The sequence below is a fragment of the Pinus tabuliformis genome, chromosome 1_1 (genome assembly GCF_031772625.1).
Source record: "Pinus tabuliformis cultivar Carrire ecotype Pingquan chromosome 1_1, CPIR1, whole genome shotgun sequence".
NCBI lineage: Eukaryota > Viridiplantae > Streptophyta > Pinopsida > Pinales > Pinaceae > Pinus > Pinus tabuliformis.
This window is the reverse complement of record NC_142297.1, coordinates 986,175,048-986,179,814: the sequence shown is the minus strand read 5'-3', so window position 1 is coordinate 986,179,814 and position 4,767 is coordinate 986,175,048. Positions and strand designations below refer to the sequence as shown.

At 37.5% G+C, this 4,767-nt stretch overlaps 1 pseudogene across 1 annotated transcript; it reads left to right on the top strand.

Moving 5' to 3' along the window:
* The first annotated feature begins 540 nt into the window (after positions 1–540).
* On the top strand, positions 541–1,488 carry LOC149217836 (glucan endo-1,3-beta-glucosidase pseudogene; annotated as a pseudogene). Its single transcript, XR_016250158.1, has 2 exons — positions 541–625; positions 881–1,488. The product of XR_016250158.1 is annotated as a glucan endo-1,3-beta-glucosidase pseudogene (transcript).
* Positions 1,489–4,767: the final 3,279 nt, after the last annotated feature.

Sequence of the window (4,767 nt, the reverse complement as noted above, 5' to 3'; positions counted from 1 at the left end):
AAAATGTATTAATGATGAGTGAAATAAAAATTAAAATGGTTTGCAAGACGTAAGACGTCATCTTTTAGCTTAATATTTATCAAACTGGCAACAGTCTTTCGAAGGGGAAAAAATACAATCCATGGAATTCAACTGCATTTATTGTGCATTTAATGAAGATATGGAATGGAAAGTGCAATTAATTGAATTAAGAAGGGTTGATAAGTATTTGAAGAAATTTTCTACAAAGAAACTTATCACGAAACGATGAAGCCGACAATGTTGAGACAGGGGTCAATGTTTCAATGTGTTAAAAGCAATATTTCATAGTCCAGTGGAAAAAACAAATGGTTTTAGGCCGTGACAAAGTCACCCTCCAAATACTATTCACCTATTTATGTAATCATCCTTGTGATTATTCTCCTTAATTAGGTGAAGTCATCATGCATTTGCTTTCCCTTCTTCAGACACTGCACATAGTTATCATCTTTCTCTATATATAGTGTAGAAAGGCCCTTTCCTCTCACAATATCACATAATCTCTAGCATTATGTTTGAAGCCAAAACTATCATTTTCAGTACTCCACGCTTCTGTTATTTGGAAGCAAATATACAGCCAGCCAAGAAATGGCATCCAGCAACAAAGGTATCAAACATATGATTTCTTTTAATTTTCATAGCTATTATCCTTATGTGTGAGCGTAATAATCATGAATGGTTTTTAAAATTGACAGACCGTGATTATTAAGGAATTTAGACTTTTGTGATCCATAGCATTGTTTAGATAATCTTCGGCAAAATCACATAATCAATCTTTTGTCGACGCATTTCGAACCAACCAGTGTGGTTCATCGTCAGGACAAGTTGATTATCTGATTGAATTGTAAGAATATTATTGCAGTTGGAGTCTGCTATGGAATGGTTGCAAACAATTTGCCACTTCCAGATCAGGTGGCAAATCTGATAAGGTCTCGCAACATCGGCAAAGTTAGGCTTTTCCAAGCACATCACGAAGCCCTTCGAGCGTTGCAAAACAGCGGAGGAATCGAGGTGATTGTGGGAGTTGGGAACGATGAGCTCCAGAAGATCGCATCTGATCAGGCTGCAGCAAATGGGTGGGTTAACGACAACATTCGCCAATTCTATCCGGCCACCAACATCAAATACATCGCTGTCGGCAACGAAGTTTTTTCAAGTGAAAATCGGCAGCATCTTCCCTATCTCGTTCCTGCCATGAGAAACATTCAAACCGCAGTCAAGAATGCCAATCTGCAGAGCTCCATAAAGGTCTCCACTACCCACGCCACGTCTGTTCTGGGAAAATCGTATCCTCCTTCTCAGGGAGAATTCGCTGATGAATTGAAGAGTAGCATGAGCGATGTACTTAACTTTCTGGGAGAGAATGGGTCTCCTTTCATGGCTAATGTGTATCCCTACTTCAGTTACATTTACAACAAGGCCCAAATCTTGTTAGACTATGCTTTGTTTATATCCTCGGATATCACGTGAATAACAATTGTTGGCTCTACAAAATCTTGAGAGATTGGAACATCCCAACATTCCCATCGTCATAATTGAGATCAGGTGGCTTTCTGCGTGCAATAAAGGCAGTTACTGTTGGGAATGCTCAAACTTACAACAACAATCTCATGAAACAAGTTGATCTACATGTAGTTATGAGAAACTGATTCAAAGAATCACATAACAAAGAAACAAGGATAACAAAACAACTCTATGGAAATACCACCATTTATTATGAGGAATAGATGAGCATTTTAAAAACAATGCAAACATTCTTCTTGTTTTTTAATTTTGTAATTGCAGAAGATATTTCATAAAAATCAAATACATTATTAGATTAAAAAATACATTGAGATGTTTGCTTCTTTCCCAGTTTTTTAGATGTTTCTGTCTTTTCTACTCTTAGATGTTTCCATGTAAAGGAGTGAGATTTTTCTTGGTTGCCCAAACAGTGACGAGTTTCTGATTTGCGTGTTTACCGTGGTTTCCCAATTCCTCTCTCTTTAGAGCTGCAAGTGTCCATGCTTCCTCCATAAAATGAGGGAAAGTGCATTGCAATAATTTGGTAGTCATCCATTTTTCCTGTGCTAGTGTGTGTCCCTTCTGACGAACCAGATATGATAAGTAAGGCTGCTAGTGCATATTCCTTTTCCTGTAGTCAAGAATTGTATCGTTGAGCAGAGGAGGCTGAAAATCCAGAATATTATCTACCGGATGATGATCTATAACAGATTTCTCAAGGAGAGGTGGTTCAAAGAGCTTGAGATTATTAACATTAAGCACATTGTGGATGCCAAGTTGGGAGGGCAAGTCCAAGTGATATGCATTGTCTCCAACGTTCCAGCACAATCTAAGGGCCATACCGCAGAGGGTGCAACTTATGGTGGTGTCCCTTGAAGCGTTGATTTTCCAACAAGAGCCAGACATGATATCCAAATTGAAAAGAAAATGATGTTCGTTGCTTATCATGCCTTTGTTTGGAGCGGCCTTGCACTGCTTGCAAAGAAGCAATTACTTGAGTTTGGCATTGAGATATGGAGTGTATGAAATTCTGAGGTGATTTTTGTTCTTGTTGTTGATGTACGTAGCAAGAAGGGGTGATAGTCAGTGGCATCTTAGAGGGCACACTTGGTTGAAACCCAAAATAAACCTCAAAAGGGGAGAAACCAGTTGAGGAGTGTGTCGCCCTATTTTAAATATGTTGAATGATGTGCAAATATGTATCCCACTATTTATTTATAGAAAATTAACTACGAAGGTAGTGAACCAAAGTATTGTTGACAAATTTGGTTTGTCCATCTGTTTTTGTGTGAAAGGAAGTGGAGAAAGAAAGTTGGCAGCCCAACAAAGACCAAAGTGTACGCCAAAATGTACTGAGAAAATGAGAGTCACGATCAGAAATAATGCTACTTGGAAAACCAAAGTGTGGCCAAACATTTTGGAAGAAGAGACTGGTGGTCTGAGCAGTAGAGGTAGTCTTATGACAAAGAAGAAATATATCCATCTTGGAGAAATGACATACCACTACACAAATAGAATCATGTTTGGGGAAAGTAGTAGGTAGACCATATAAAAATTCCATGAAAATGGATTCCTAAGGACGAGAGGGAATTGGTAATGGTTGACACAAATCATGCTTACAGTTTGAGGACTTGCTTTGTCAACAAAGAGAACATGCATGAATGAATTTTTCCACTTTCTTGGGTAAGGCAGGCCAATAGAAGCGGCAGTGAAGATTGAGAATGATCTTGGTTATGGCAAAATTCCCTCCGCATGAAGAGGAATGTGCTTCACAGATGAGAAGGAGATGATCATCATATTGTGGCACACAGAGTTCGTTAAGTTTATACAAAAAACCATCATGAATGGTATAATCAATAAAGGGATTTTGGTTGATGACTATAGGTTGTTGTAGAGATTTCCATATCTCCCCAAAGACTGGACCTACTGCATACATATCTTTCTAGGCATCATATGTAGCGCAACACACCTCCAGAATGTGTAGGTCTTGAGTAGGTGTTAAGTCCTATACTACTATTGTAAACCCTTATTGTTATTAGTATAACCCCCTTATTATATCGTTGTGCCCATGTAGTCCCCATATTGTTATTATTATGCCCCATAGAAGCCCACTATTGTTATTATTGTTCCCTTACATTATTATTGTTATGTCGGCTCTAATTATATTATGACCCCTTAGACTCCTATATATAGAAAGGAGGTCTTGTCATTTGTATCATGCAAGAATTGTTCATTTGTGTAATTTAAAAGAGGTCTCCCCCTCGAAGAGGCTGAATTCTAAGGTGTTGATCTATCATTTCTATCTTTTTGTGAGCTGGTTTCATAACATTTGGTATTAGAGCTTTGGATTCTAGGGTTTTGCTGCTCCAAACAGGTCATCGTGGAATTTTTGCTATAACTTTTTTGCTACGAAGTTTCAGAAGCTAAAACAAAAATCCATTTGTGAAGAAATCAGTCTGCACCTCGGCTCCAAATTTCAGATCTTGTCTCGCTACATTTTCGAAGATATGATCTGAGGAAGTTAGGGTTTTTGAAAGCTCCATAATTTCATCTTAAGCAAATCATCATGGAATTTTCACTATCATTTGTTCTATACGAAGGTTACGACTCTAAAATTAAAACCCATTTGAGTCAAAATCGTGTGGAAGCTTGGGCCTAAATTTCAGATCTTGTCTCACTATATTTTCGGATATATGATCTAAGGAATTTAGGGTTTTTGTAAACTCCCGAATTACATCATAAATAGGTGGCCTTGGGTAAATCGTGATAACTTTCTCTCTGAGCATCAGATTGAAATTTCGCAAGAAGTTAGAGAAAGAGGATAGACTGTGTTTTGTTTGGGTATAACTTGTAGAACCTAAGGTTGAAACAGTGACACATGGAACATTGTACATGTTAACTCTACTAAACTAGTATATAATTAGGTCATCGTGGGAGATTGGGAATAAATATTTCTTTAGGATTCCAATTGTGGTCAGACTTGTGGAGTTAGAAAGAGGACTTAGAGGTCTATTATAGACCAAAATTTTAGAATTTAAAGATCCGAAAGTACAGAGTTACAGTTGTTTCAAGATCGAGCTCCTAAAATTGAGAAAAAGTGGGATGAGGATATTTGATGGAAAGGATCCGGTAAATTGGATACTATAGATGGAGAAATATTTTGATCTACATGGTGTACCACTGTTAAAAAGGTATGTATTACATCTAATTATTTAGAACCAAATCAATTTTTATGGTATAAAGGGC